The sequence below is a fragment of the Lithobates pipiens genome, unplaced genomic scaffold, assembly GCF_037356315.1.
Source record: "Lithobates pipiens isolate NorthernLeopardFrog02 unplaced genomic scaffold, aLitPip1_a1.2 Scaffold_23, whole genome shotgun sequence".
Classification (NCBI taxonomy): domain Eukaryota; kingdom Metazoa; phylum Chordata; class Amphibia; order Anura; family Ranidae; genus Lithobates; species Lithobates pipiens.
In genome coordinates, this window is record NW_027507785.1 from 71245800 (window position 1) to 71260925 (window position 15126).

At 40.1% G+C, this 15126-nt stretch overlaps 1 protein-coding gene across 16 annotated transcripts in view; it reads left to right on the plus strand.

Moving 5' to 3' along the window:
• Nucleotides 1–15126, plus strand: part of FOXP1 (forkhead box P1) — a 1079246-nt gene that overhangs the window by 876776 nt on the left and 187344 nt on the right. The window lies entirely within an intron of this gene.

The following is a 15126-nucleotide window of genomic DNA, read 5'->3' on the forward strand; positions in this document are numbered from 1 at the left end:
CATTTTCTAAAGTTTTTTTTTTAATGGTTTGAAGTTGATGAACTGTTTTTCTTGCTTTTTTTTTTTTTTTTTTTGCCGGCTCGACCTTGCTACATCTCCAATATTTGTTTCCACCCGTATTTACCAATGATTTTCTGAATTAATTAACCTGGGCTCAGTTAATTAATTGTTGTAAAACATGCCTTTTACATCAATTAATTAATTGAAGGCAGGTTAATGCAGTCAAAGAGAGTGCTAAATACAAGAGCAGTTTAACATTTCCTAGCTAAAATGGGTCATCTTGTAGTCTCTGCAGTATATATGCGCCTTCTGCCATGTATAGAGCGCTGCTTTACTTTTGATGAATGTTTTTGATTAAAAGGACTTTGATCTCGGCTCTGTATACTTCAGTTGATTGTAAGATCTTGGGAACAGTCTTTTGCTTGATAAAGGGTCATTGAATCTCACGTTAGATAAGTATGCTATATGCATTTCTCTGAAGGAGTGTATATATGCTAATTCCATCTAGGCATACACTAGTAAACATGTGACCAGTTATAAGATCCAATATATCACCAAAGTATTTCAAAGAACAATATAGAAACCATCCTATTTTGTGGCCTATTCAATTCTGTGCACCAGAGGAAAAGTTAGATTTGTTTTGCTAACTTTCTCCTACTTGTCGAGTTTTATGGTTTCATGTCTCTTAAAGTGATACCTGCAATTGCTTAAAGGAGAAGTTCAGCCAAAGCTTGTTTTGGCTGTACTTCTCCTGTGTATCACAGGAGTGCAGTTAGTTCTGCACTCCTGTGACCTGTTTTCAGCAGACAGCGAGCTGAAGCCCGCTGTCGGCTGATGTCAATAAGCCGTCCAGGCTCGGGAAGGATCGCGACCATATGGTTAGGATCCATCCACATGCCTGGACTGACACCCGACTCAGGTTCTCAGCACCCTCTCCACAGCCCAGCGCTCCAGTGAGCGCGGGGTGGGTGGCAGAGCAGAGAGCTGCTGACTGACAGTCAGCAGCTCTTTGCTCAGGAAGCACTGATAACTGAGTGATCAGCAGTGTAGTGTGCTCGGTCCCCAGTGTTAGAGCTGGCGGGGGACAGATGCAGCATCAGACCGATGATGCATCCAACTAGGTAAGTATGAATTGGAAAAAACCCCAAACCCCATACTTCTCTTTTAATATTTTTGAAAATAACAGTACTGCTCAAGTTTAGGGATCCAGTTTTGTCTGCAAGTACCTATGGCATTATAGTGGGATTGAACGGAATAAAAAATGCTGATTCCCCCATTCACACATTCGAGGCGGATGGGGAAATCACTCCCCTTGTACTATCCTAGTTTCACGGCGGGAGCCTTCCCTGCTGTCATAACACAATGATCAGTGTTGTTATAGCTGGTGGCACTGAGCATTTGAGAAAACCCCAATAGGGTGGTTGTTGGAAGGCAACATGTTTTAGCTCATGATACAACTAATCCAAGGTGGTGGTCGAATGCCTGGATGGGCTGTGCTAGTTTGGATTATGAGAGATGTTATGCTTCCTCATTGATCTCATATACAGAAGTGCAGACTCAGTCTATGTATTTGGTGGCATCAATGGGTGTACTGATTGGGGATTCTACGTATTTGAGCCTAAATTACCCACATGTGATCAGAGAAGACGGAAGCTGGAGGCAGGTTGATATTTCCCTCTGTCAGAAGCATGGACATGATGTCCTTTGTGTGCCAGGTCAATACACGGTGGGGAATGAGAAATGTTGGGAACATTTCACTCTGTGTTCTGTGTTAATAGACTAGCTAACTATAGGAAAAGACAAGTTAATACATATATGGAATAAATAGAGGGAATCCGTAATTACCCTTAAATTATAATATTTTGTTTAAAAGTTATTGCAATTTCAGAATTTATTCCAATTGCAGCATTTATTTCAGTGGTTGTACACAATTAGATCAATCAATTGACTTTTGTACAACCATAGGCGCCCATACATGGTTCGAAATTTGTTTGGTCCCTGCAGAATCAGGCAAATTTCATTCCATGTATGGTCAGCTTTAGTTTTCCAACTGGTTTTTATGCCTTTGTTGACATCCATGTATTCCAGACAAAGTTGTTCAATTGGGCCATGTCCACATATGCACACAACTCCCTCCTCTCCTCATTTTAAACACTTCCTCCACCATTGAACTGTCAAATGATAAATCCTCTACTGCCTCATAAAGGTAATTTTAATGTCAATTTTCAAGGACTGAGAATTATGAATTTACATTTCAGGCTAAAAATGTGCTGTTGATTAAAGATTTACGCTTCTTGAAGATTTTTTATCGTTTAGCTGGTTTACTTACTAGCGTGATAAAAAAAACGTTCATACCACAAACTCGGAACACCAGTCAGTTTATAGAAAAAAGAAAAAAAAATGCGCTAGACGACAAATAATAAAAAACGACATAGGCAGCAACTCAAATGTGGGATACACACATAAATAAACAAGAGAGATGGGAGGAAAGCTGCGCCAAACCCGACTAATGTATAATATTATTGTAAATAATATTAATAGACTAATAGTCCATAAGAATCAGTCCTCTGATGACACCACAGTGATTCCACACAAAGAAAAAGTGCCCGACCACTGAATCATAAACATGCTTACCAGATGGCAAGCAAAAAGGATGTTTGACTGTAAGCCCAGCCGCGACCTTTAGCTTGCAATGATGACCACTGGAAACACACAGGGACCAGATCTTGTAGCTGAAAAACACCCTAGGCGCCTCACAGAATACGTGGCCGTACTTCAATGGTACACTCAGATTGGGCTCAGAAAAAAAAAAAAAAAGATGACCATAGTGTGATACAGTCTTAAACATTTATTTAAAAATATTAAGTATTGCACTTACATATTAGTAGAAAAAAATTGCATATAAAAACAAATGGCGGGCGGCAAGCACAGGAGCCTGTCCTCCTCTCAAACAGCATGGTGACGTCAGTACATTCCCTCCTAGACGCGTTTCGTAGGTGACGTTTTCAATGAGGATCGGGCAATGCAATGACACACCACCACATATAGAGTCAGACCTCATTCTGAGACACAAGCATCAAGCAACAAGCGCCATTTTAATTATGGGCAACAGATACCTATTGCAAAGTGGCAGAAATGGATCTAACAGCTATACAGAAAATATGTGTATTAAAAAATATACAAATTGTACTGAAGGAACTTCCATAGCAGCAACAAGACCTAAAAGATACCGTGAATTAGAAATATCTAACCTAAAAAAAAAAACTATTTGTAAAGTTAAAAAATTTATATGTGTACATATCATCCACTGATCGCTCACTGGACCCATTAATGGTGAGTCCACATAGTGTAGGCTCAGCCTCCCAAAGAAAATAACATGCGAGTACCCAACTAAATAAATAGCCATAATATTATCCCGCCTAATAGAGTGATATATATATATATATATATATATATATATATATTTTTTTTTTATATATATATATATATATATATATTTTTTTTTTTTTTATATATATTTAAATTGTGAAAAAAAGGGAACAAGAGTGGGATATAACCAATGCCATCTCTCTCCTTCCTACAACCCCCCCCCCCACTGGATAGCAATCAACTATCATAATAATATAACCCTACAATTAATATCCACCCCAAAAAAATATTCTGTTGGTCCTGGGCGGGCATCCGAGGGGGGGGGGGACAGGAGAGCAGCTGAACGGCTCTCCGTTACTCGCGTCTGTTAGTTGCAAGTGAGGAAAAGCAGATCAACGGTTCTTCTTGTTTACATCGTAATGAAAATACAGAACAATACATTACAGCTTTTCCAAATTTGTATTCTGTCGTATGAGAATTTTCGTACTTTAGTAACCTATTCGTTTTCGATATGAGACTAGCATACAAAAAACAAAAACAGACGCTCATTCGTCCGATAATCTCATTGCGTGTACTAGGCTTTAATGTCAATGTTCTGACACATCCCTTTCTGACCTCTTCACCTCATTATTGGTCAGACTGTCCATCACAGAAATTGACCAACAGGAAGGGGAGAAGAGCGAGAAGAACCTGACTTTAAGAACAAAAGTCCCTATTAATAAATCTTTTTCAGGGTTCTAGGGAGACTCTAGATGCCATCTGAGTACATAGAAGTATTGCTGGGTGCCCGCTTTTCATGTGTGTTGGTGGTTTTGGTAATTGAAAATGTCAGATTTGTCAGAATGGGGAGGGGTGCGTTGCGCTCAGTGGTAGTGCTGTGCTTTTACATGTACAACATCCTTTAGTGATTGAACATGTAGATTAGGCCTGGGCTGTTTTTATCAGTTCATTCTGGCTGCGTTCCTGGACAGAGTAGCTGAGTAAAGTACAGCACAAGTGCCAAATTAATTTCCTCTGCTAATTCATATAGTCATCAGTATTAATCTTAAATAAAACATTGCCTAAGTCCTACACCAAGTCATCTATGTGTCCTGCGCTGATGAGCTTAATTAGAATATTCATTCATAAAAGAAAGTTTAAGTGATATAATAATTAAAGTGTGCCTGTCACCCTCACATAGTTAAAGGGAGGTCAACAACATGAGCTAAATCTTAAAGAGGAACAAAGCTTTTTTGTGCCAAACAAATGCTGGCATAGGACAAAGGACTAATAAATAGCGTTGTCTGTGGTCTCCCTGCAGCCCACGATGTGGCCTCTTTGACATGGATGGAAAGTGGGTGGTAAAAACAAGCAGTTGAGCCATGTTTTTACCACCCCTGACCATCCACCTGAAAGATAACATACTGCCTGAGCTGTACACATGCCACGGCCATGGTAAATCTAACTTGGATTGTTAAATTGACAGGTGGCAATGTCTGTCAAACCTGCTCATTCAAGTCAGTGGGCCACGAGCCTCACAGTTGCGGTGCATTATTTCCATTGGCAATTTATTTATTATTTATTTATTACAGGTACTTATGTAGCGCTGTAAATTTTTGCAACGCTTTTCATATTTATTATACATTTACATCAGTCCCTGCCCTTAAGATGTTACTAAACCAACAACAGTAAAATCAGTCTGTATATGCAGCATAGCATGCTTGTTATACTCACTGTGGAACTTAAGGGGTTAATCCTGCGCATTGTGTAAAAAAGGCTGCTTTATCCTGTATGCACAGATCTTCCCCTCCTGCACTGTCTATCTGGGGAAGATCAGCTAACACAGGCAGGGTAGCCGACCTGCACATGCTCAGTTGTGTCTTTTATGCTGGAGAGAACAGTTACTTGTGCTCAGAGCTAGCCAGGTCACATGATAGACATCACACATGTGGGCGTGTATACAGGCTGTAGTGGAAATCTCCTTCTACGTGAACTCTCAGCACTGGAGAAACGGTGCAGTGTATCATGTAACTGTGGTATACAGATCATCCAAAAAGGTATATAGTGGCAGCATTTTAACAAACTTCAAGTCCAAGTCCTTGACTTTCAGTGGGAATATCTGAATGATGCAGACAGCTACAGGCATCATTCAGAGATCCTCATTTTCAGCCAGCGATTCTGTGCACCATAAGAATGAGCATATCGGCAGTCCCACAAATTGATCGTTCTTACAGGTGACGGGAGGGGTAATCTCCCCCTCCCACCGCCATCCGGTGCTTCTCCAGGCTCTCCCGTGCCATCGGTGACCCAGAGAAAGAATCGGATGACGACCATAGAGATTTCCAGTGACTAAATGGTCACCAGTCATCTCTATGACCATCGGAGGCCTCACCATAAAGAGGACCTGTCATGCACCATTCCTATTACAAGGGATGTTTACATTCCTTAAAATAGGAATAAAAGTTTAAAAGTGATCAAAAAAAAAATGTAAAAGAGAAAGTGTGAAAATAACAAAAAGTAAAATATGCAATAAAAAAAGAAAAACATTTTTAAAGCGCCACTGTTCCCGGTAGCTCGTGCTCAGAAGCGAACGCATGCGTAAGTCCCGCCCACATATGTAAACATCATTCAAACCACACATGTGAGGTATTGCTGTGTGCGTTCGAGCACTAGACCTCCTCTGTAACTCTAAACTGGTAACCTGTAAAAAATGTTAAAGCATCGCCTATGGGGATTTTTAAGTACTGAAGTTTGGCACCATTCCATGAGTGTGCGCAATTTTAAAGCATGACATGCTGGGTATCTATTTAATCGGCGTAATATCATCTTTCACATTATACTTGGGCTAATGTTACTGTTTTTTTTATTTTTTTACTCATGAAACTGTTTTGTTTTGTTTTTCCAAAAAAATGCATTTGAAAAATTTTTGTGCAAATACTGTGTGAGATAAAAAGTTGCAACGACTGCCATTTTATTCCCTATGGTGTCTGCTAAAAAAAAACATATGAAATAATGTTATGGGGTCCTCAGTAATTTTTTTTAGCAAAAAATGTTGATTTTTACATGTAGGAGAGAATTGCCAGAATAGGCCCTGTATGGAAGTGTTTAATGTAAAAAAGATTTATAAGCTGTGGGCACTGTGGAGGGCGGATGAACTATTTTCATATTACTGGGTTTAGTAACACTTTAAGGAGCTTACAATCTAAGGTCCCTATCTCATGTACACACACATACTAGAACCAGTTTAGACAGGAACCAATTAACCTACCAGTCTCTGGAGTGTGGGAGGAAACCAAAGTACCGGGAGGAACATTATTTAGGCACAGGGAGAACAAGCAAACTCAAGGCAGGTAGCGCCGTGGTTGGGATTTAAACCAGAAACTCTGCTTCTTAGCTGTCATCTGAAAAGTGATTCACTGTTAATCCCTTTTCAGAGTGTTCTGTGGTGTGAACATACTGAGTTACCAAGCCTTGTTCTACACTGTGTAAAGGCGGCCATCTTAAAGAGGGAGAGCTTTTCTTCTTCATGTCAGAGCCTGCATTAGGGAAAAGCAGTACTAACATCAACAAATCTCACCCTCGATCTCATGAGACTAGCCAGCAGCAGTGCCTTAGATCTCACACATCAGATGTACAGGTTGTAGAAGTACAGGGTATGGGTACAGGAGTGCCTAGGCACCCTCACATACCAGGAAGTGAATTACAGTTTTTCAAGAGTAACTCAAAAGAAAAGGTAGATTTTACATGGTATTGCTTAGGCACAATAAACACTTCTAGATTTTCCCTAGAAGATAGCAAATCTTTACTTGCTGAGTTCAAGTTAAAGTGATTGTAAACGATCACCGCATAAAACTACCCATTCCGTTTAAAATAGAAATAAAAGGCAAATTTTTTTTTTACAGTAGGCACATACTGTATTGGGAATATGAAATGTTGTGGCAACAAAGGCTTTAACGCATCAATTTAAAGGCTCATAGTGATGTCACAGTGCCTCATGCTTAAAGACCTGGCAGCGACTGGCCCTCCAGCCCTCCCATTTTATTTACCTAAGCCCTGGAATTTCACACGCCGGAGACGCGCTCTTCCTCTGGCCGTTATTCTCAGCTCTTGATTGGGTAGATTGATAGCAGCACAGCTATTGTCAATCAAATCCAATGACATGGGGCCGAGTCATACATTTGGCGGCTATGGATGCTGAACGCTGGACTCGGGAGCGCACCTGGAAAGGTAACCCCCAAGGAGAGCGATTCTCCTAGGGCAGTGAAGACGAACCTTGGCACCCACATGTTTTGGAACTACATTTCCCATGATGCTCATGCACTCTGCAGTGTAATTGAGCATCATGGGAAATGTAGTTCCAAAACATATGGGGTGCCAAGGTTCTCCATCACTGTCCTAGGGGGTTATCTGATGTGGGGAGGAGCCTAAAGAGCCCCAGAAAGAAAGGGACCCCAGAAATCGGTGTTCGGGGCCACTCTGTGCAAAACAAACTGCACAGTGGAGGTATGACATGTTTGTTAATTTTTTATTTTTTTTTATATTTGAAGCTTTACAGTCACTTTAACTGATAATTCTACTGTAGATGTGTCTTTTTCAAGGCCATTATAAAGGTATTAATTTTATATTGTCTTGGGATTTGTATGATTGCAGAAGAAGCTGGATTTCTGATGGGGATAAATTAGCACTGGGGTCAGTGGGAGAGAACATAAGAAGTCAGTGTTTTATTTAGCTTGTCATAAACCATACATGGGCATATCTGTTGATTTCAGGTGGCCTATAAGGGCTCTTTTAATGGGAACTCCTAATCAAGTATTGATTGATTTGTGTGCCTTGTATATTTTTTGAAATATTGCAAAAATGTTCTTTTGTTTTAGAACATACCTTGTTTCTGTTAGAGATTGGGGCCATCCCATGAAAATGAGAAAAGTTCATAGATGAAAGTTTCTCATACAGTTTAAGTGTTCATATATTAAAATGTTAATATAAATCTAGAGAAAAAGCTGCTGTTTGCTACCTTCAGTGCTGACCACACATATAAAGACCTGAGCACTTGGTCATGTGATGCTAGCTGAAGGGGAGAGGGGGTATTTATATGTAAAAAAAGGCAGGTTTTGGGCCTTAGAAACGGCCCTGGGACAAACCTGTCTTGGAATATCCTGGCCAATTGTTTATACTTTTGCTGTCTTTTTTGGTTACTTCTTACACATTTGGTCCAGGTAAGAGGCAGCCATTTTGTTGGTTTGCAATCTGTTAAAATGCACAGCCGACAAGTTTTACAGTGCCTATACTCAGCACAGGGATTGTATTCAAAATATAGGTAATTTAGGCATTTACCAAGAGCTGTTCATATGACATCAATCACCTTCCTGTACCTATCATTACCTCCAAACAATATACCTATAAATCCTTGATTCTTCTTGTCACCACTAGATGGCCTAATCTACTACAGGTACCAGAGCTTTCTTGGACAAAAAAGTTGACAAAGTTTTGCTGACCCTTAATCAGTGGTTTAACCACTTGACCATCGGAAGGTTTTACCCCCTTCGTGACCAGGCTATTATTTGCTATTTAGCATTGGTAATTACGCAACACTGTACACAAATTACATTTATATAATTTTTTCACATAAATAGAGCTTTCTTTTGGTGTTTTTATCTTTATTATATAAAGAGAGAATGCCCGAAAATTTTGAAAATATAAATATTTTCAAAATATTTGGGCTAAAAATTATTCTACTACATGTCTTTGGTAAACAAAAACAAAAATGAAAAAAAAAAAAAATAAGTGTATATTAATTGGTTTGTGCAAACTGTGGTATACAGTATCTCACAAAAGTGAGTACACCCCTCACATGTTTGTTAATATTTTATTCTTTTATTTTTCTTTTTTATATCTTTTCATGTGACAAAGCTGAAGAAATGACACTTTGCTACAATGTAAAGTAGTGAGTGTACAGCTTGTATAACAGTGTAAATTTTCTGTCCCCTAAAAAAAAAACGCAACACACAGCCATTAATGTCTAAACCGCTGGCAACAAAAGTGAGTACACCCCTAAGTGAAAATGTCCAAACTGGGGCCAAAGTGTTAATATTTTTTGTGGCCACCATTATTTCGAGGCACTGCCTTAACCCTCTTGGGCATGGAGTTCACCAGAGCTTCACAGGTTGCCACTGGAGCCCTCTTCCACTCCCCCGTGATGACATCACAGAGCTGCTGGATGTTAGGCCGCGTACACACGCGGAGACTGTTCGGCCAACTTTGTCCGCTTTGTCCGTGTGTGGGCGTTCAGCGGACAGTTTCAGCGAACAGTCCGCTGAACAAGGTTTTTCGGAATTTCCGAAAAACTGTCCGCTGAAACCTTGTTTCAGCGAACAGTTCCCTCGTGTGTAGGCTTGTTCGACAAACTAAGTTCCGCGCATGCTCAGAAAGGATTTACACGCCGAAAGTTATAATGCAGTGTATAGGACGTCGTATTTTTCATCCCGTCGTACGTGCCGTTCACGTCATCGCGCACGGTTTCAGCAAACTGTTCGTACGTCGTGTGTGGCCATGTCCGTCCATGCTAATTTTGAGCGGACTGTTTGCCGAAACTGTTTGACGGACAAAGTTGGCCGAACAGTCCCCGCGTGTGTACGCGGCCTTAGAGACCTTGCGCTCCTCCACCTTCCATTTGAGGATGCTCCACAGATGCCCAAAAGGGTTTAAATCTGGAGACATTCTTGTCCAGTATATCACCTTTACAATCAGCTTCTTTAGCAAGGCAGTGGTCATCTTAGAAGTGTGTTTGGGGTCGTTATCATGTTGGAATATTGCCCTGTGGCCCAGTCTCCGAAGGAGGGGATCATGCTCTCCTTCAGTATGTCACAGTACATGTTGGCATTTATGGTTCCCTCAATGAACTGTAGCTCCCCAGTGCCGGTAGCACTCATGCAGCCCCAGACCATGACACTCCCACCACCATGCTTGACTGTAGGCAAGACACACTTGTCTTTGTACTCCTTACCTGTTTGCTGCCACACACGCTTGACACCATCTGAACCAAATAAGTTTATCTTGGTCTCAACGGACCACAGAACATGGTTCCAGTAATCCATCCATGTCCTTAGTCTGCTTGTCTTAAGCAAACAGTTTGCAGGCTTTCTTGTGTATCATCTGTAGAAGAGGCTTCCTTCTGGGATGACAGCCACGCAGACCAATTTGATGCAGTGTGCGGCGTATGGTCTAAGCACTGACAGGCTGACCCCCTCCACCCCTTCAACCTCTGCAGCAATGCTGGCAGGGATAATTTGTCTATTTTCCAAAGACAACCTCTTGAAATGACGCTGAGCATGTGCACTCAACTTCTTTGGTCAACCATGCCGAGGTCTGTTCTGAGTGGAACCTGTCCTGGCAAACCTCTGTATGGTCTTGGCCACTGTGCTGCAGCTCAGTTTCAGGGTCTTGCTAATCTTCTTATAGCCTAGGCCATCTTTATGTAGAGCAACAATTCTTTTTTTCAGATCCTCTGAGAGTTTGTTGCCATGAGGTGCCATGTTGAGCTTCCAGTGACCAGTATGAGAGAGTGAGAGTGGTAACACCAAATTTAACACACCTGCTCCCCATTCACACTTGAGACCTTGTGACACTAACGAATCACGTGACATTGGGGAGGGAAAATGGCTAATTGGGCCCAATTTGGATATTTTCATTTAGAGGTGTACTGACTTTTTCTGACAGCAGTTTAGACATTAATGGCTGTGTGTTGAGTTATTTTGAAGGGACAGCAAATGTACACATTTTTCTGTGTTGTCACATGAAAACATATAATAAAATATTTACAAAAATGTGAGGTGTGTACTCACTTTTGTGAGATACTGTATATACTGGAATTTATGCATCTATAGACGCCATACTGTAAGGTGAGCAGTGACTTGTGGTGGACAATCTGGCGGTAACTGACACTAGCTGGGAGGGTCACACACTGAGGTCGCTAGTGACACTAATACAGTGGTCAGTGATAAACTGTACTAATGACACTGGCTGGGAAAGGGTTAACCAAGGGGTTAACTGTGTGCCTAACAATGTGTAATATGTGCTACTTTACTTTCTGATCTGGCTTTTTTTTTCCCCCAAGTTTTTCGGGGAGAAGAAACAGCCAGATTGCTGTTTCTATGTACAAAGAGTTCTGTGTTTTTGTAAACATAGAACTCTGTGTGTGATTAGACATAGCCAAACTCATGCCATGTCAAATCGCAGCATGCTAAACCCTGAAGAAGGCCATCACATACATGTTCATGATTGTGCCTCTACCTGTCGCCTGCTCGCAGTATATTTACTGTGAGTGGTTGGCCCATACTAACTCTTCAAATGTTTGTTTTCATTGCTAACCTACTCCAGAAAAAAGGTTAACCCTTGTAAGTGTCTGTAAATAACAAAATATGTAAAAATGTTTTTTAACATAAAGTTTTTTTTTTTTTTCTGTAGTTTTGCTCACAGACATTAAAGAGTGTTTGTCCAGTTTGGCTGTTTAAAGTTGAGTTTGAGAACGTTCATACAGACTTTCATACAGAATGTTCATACAGACTTCATCAGGGAAGCAGACTTCATCAGGGAAGCAGACTTCCCTGATGACCCAGTCTGCTCAGTTGAGGAATAGACCAGCCGAAATTCGAGGAGTCTTCTGGCCTGTAAAAATGGTGCATATTGGCAGTATTTTTTATTAGTAAAGAGATCCCAGGAAAGTGTCCGTGTTTCCCCGGATGGATTTTCCTGGCCAGACACTAATTTTTCCCCAATATAGGCTCGTGCTTTTAGTACTCCACACTTACAGTAGTAGGGGCAGACATTCAAGTTTACCTAATGCATATTTAAATCACCATCAAAATGAGAATGCTCTAGAAATCTGTAAATCATGCATGGCCAGACACTTTTGTATGGAAGTATGACCATAAGTGATCGAAGGGCATATATTTAGCCCTGTACACACGAGCGGATTTTCCGTCGGAAAAACTTGGATGGTTTTTCCGACAGAATTCCGCTCAAGCTTGGCTTGCATACACACGGTCACACAAAAGTTTGCTGAACTTTGGACTGTCAAGAACACGGTGATGTACAACACTACGACGAACTGTGAAAATGAAGTTCAATGCTTCCGAGCATGCATCAAATTGTTTCCGAGCATGCGTAGCAATTTTGCGCTTCAGAATTTGTACAGACGATGAGAATTTCCAATTGGATTTTTTTCCGACCAAAAAAATTGAGAACCGGCTCTCAATCTTTTGCTGGCTGAAATTCCGCCAGCAAAAGTCCGATGGATCATACACACGATCGCATTTTCCAACCAAAAGCTCTCATTGGACTTTTGCTGGCGGAATTTCCGATCGTGTGTAAGGGGCATAAGGCTACCCTTATGGTGATATTTACATTTGTACCCCTTATCCAATCATTTTTTTTCTACAATCGTTGAGAACCCATCAGTTGACATCACAGGCCAGTAGAATATTCGAAAAAAATATATTCTTTCTATAGAAAAAAAACACTCACAGCTCACCGTGACTTGCAGGCTAAAACAATCATTTGGGATAATTCAACAGTTAAGGAGCTGCATGTGGCCACTCTACCACCTCAGCATGTCGTAGCTGAGCAAACCTGAACCCAAAGAATAAAGATCAGCTCCCATAATGCAGCAGGGGCGTCCCTGTTATGTAAACTGTTAAGTAGGACAAGGTGAAGGGGCAGGCTCCGACACCACATTTTTTCAGGTGTCAGGAGTGCAAATTAGTATCTCTTCTATTGCAATGAATGCCTGCAAAAATGGTAATTGGTTTTATATTGCGGTTACAATAGCTTCACATTTTAATCAGAAATAAACTACCAAATACAGATATGTAGAATACAGTCTAAGCTGACATCTGATCCTGGAAAAGAATACATCCCTCTTGGATCTGGAATTTAGGGGGGCTGCCTACTCAACAACAATATTTAAATGCCAATTGTGTGCAAGTCCTTTAAAAACAGGAACCAATTTAAGGTTCTTCTAAAGGTAACAAAATGTACATTGTAGATGTATATGTATTGGATTGGCCATACACTGTGTTGAGCAAAAAAAAAACATTGAGATTCCTAATGTTTGTTTTCTAATCTGCGCTTGGAAAACCAGCTCCTGCGTCTGATTGGTTGATTGGACGACACCTCCAGTTATTTTTCCTGCAGTTACCCCCCTTTGATTCAGATTAATTTTTATTAATTTTTTAGAACATCCTCTCATGTAGGTAGGAAATGTGCAGTTGACCCTTTCTGATGTCAGTCGCCGGAGTCCAGCTCTACGGTCTCATAACAGCAGATCAGTCTTTCCTTAATTAAATATTCATAGCGACTTGTGTGAGGGGGGGAGGGGGCACATTTTGTAACCTGGAAGAAAAGGCGATCCTGTTAATAATTTCATCTGACACAAAACCACTTAGGGAGGAGAGCAATCTGTGTCCCTTTCTACTGAGCTCTGCATCTCCTGCTTTGTCAATGGCCTTTCATTTTTAAGGTATTTATTTCAATATAAAATTGTGATTATAAAATGCAGACAACCAAAAATGTAATGTCCGGTGACACTATTGGGACACTTTCACAAACCACCTACTATTAGGAGGTGTGAAATGTACCTGTAGGGATAAAAGTTACATTTTCCACCTATAGCGCCTAGGCAGAGGCGGCTCTAGACTTTCTGAGGCCTTAGGCAAAACTTAGACATGAGGCCCCACTCACGCCCATAATGGGAAAAATATTATAAAAATGATAAAAATTAACTGTATGAATGCATACATTAACTTAAATCCTATGAACTATGAATTCACAGTTTCTATAAATTTCTCTAGCCAATTATTCTTTAATCAAATATCATTAAACATAGGGTGGGTGGGTATATATGTTACACGCACACAGATATAGATCAAATTGTGCAGCTGCCTACTCATTATCCTTTGTACTGTCTCATAAATGTGAAATTAATTTGTCAACAAAGTATAAAACAAAAAAAAGTAATTTTACAACATATTCTAAAACATAACCTGTTTAATGCAACAAGTGATTATTTAAAAAAAATGTAAAACATAAAAACATATAAATATGTAACTTTGAATATTTGCTCAGTAGTGCATGGAACATAATAGGTATAAAGTGCAATATTTTTCAAGTAACAAAATAACTCAGTTTCTTGTATTCTTTAGCAAAACATCAATAAAAAAAAAACTTAAATTGGAACTTTAGTCAGAAAATTAAGTCCTGCTATCCTGTGTAGCCAAAGAAGCTGCTTCTGTTTGATCTGCAACTACCATGGTGCTGCTCCAACAAATGACTGTCAATTCTGAACAGGTGTCTGTTTAGGGTGCCTGCAGGAAAACAGCCTGGTGTAAGAGTGCCCTATTAGATTAGACTTATACCAGGGTCCTTTCTCAGGCACTTACTGAAAGCCAATCAAAACAAAAACAAAACAAAACCTTTGTTTCAATATACAATACCACAATATATGTGCTAACTATAGTTGGGGCTCATACACAAACCCCCTGGGAAGTTTCAACAGTAGTACATTTTTTTAATGTTTCAATATCAGAAGTTGCAAAACAGTCGCCTACATTTGGCAGTTGTAAATTCATCTATCACAGATGAATAATTTAATTTTGAAGCCAGTTAAATCAAGTTCAATGGACAAAACTGCTAAGGCAGATAATCCTTTTGCCACACCTTGCTGATAAGGTTGATTTTTACTAAAATCTCATACCATACAATTAATGACACAACAAACTCATA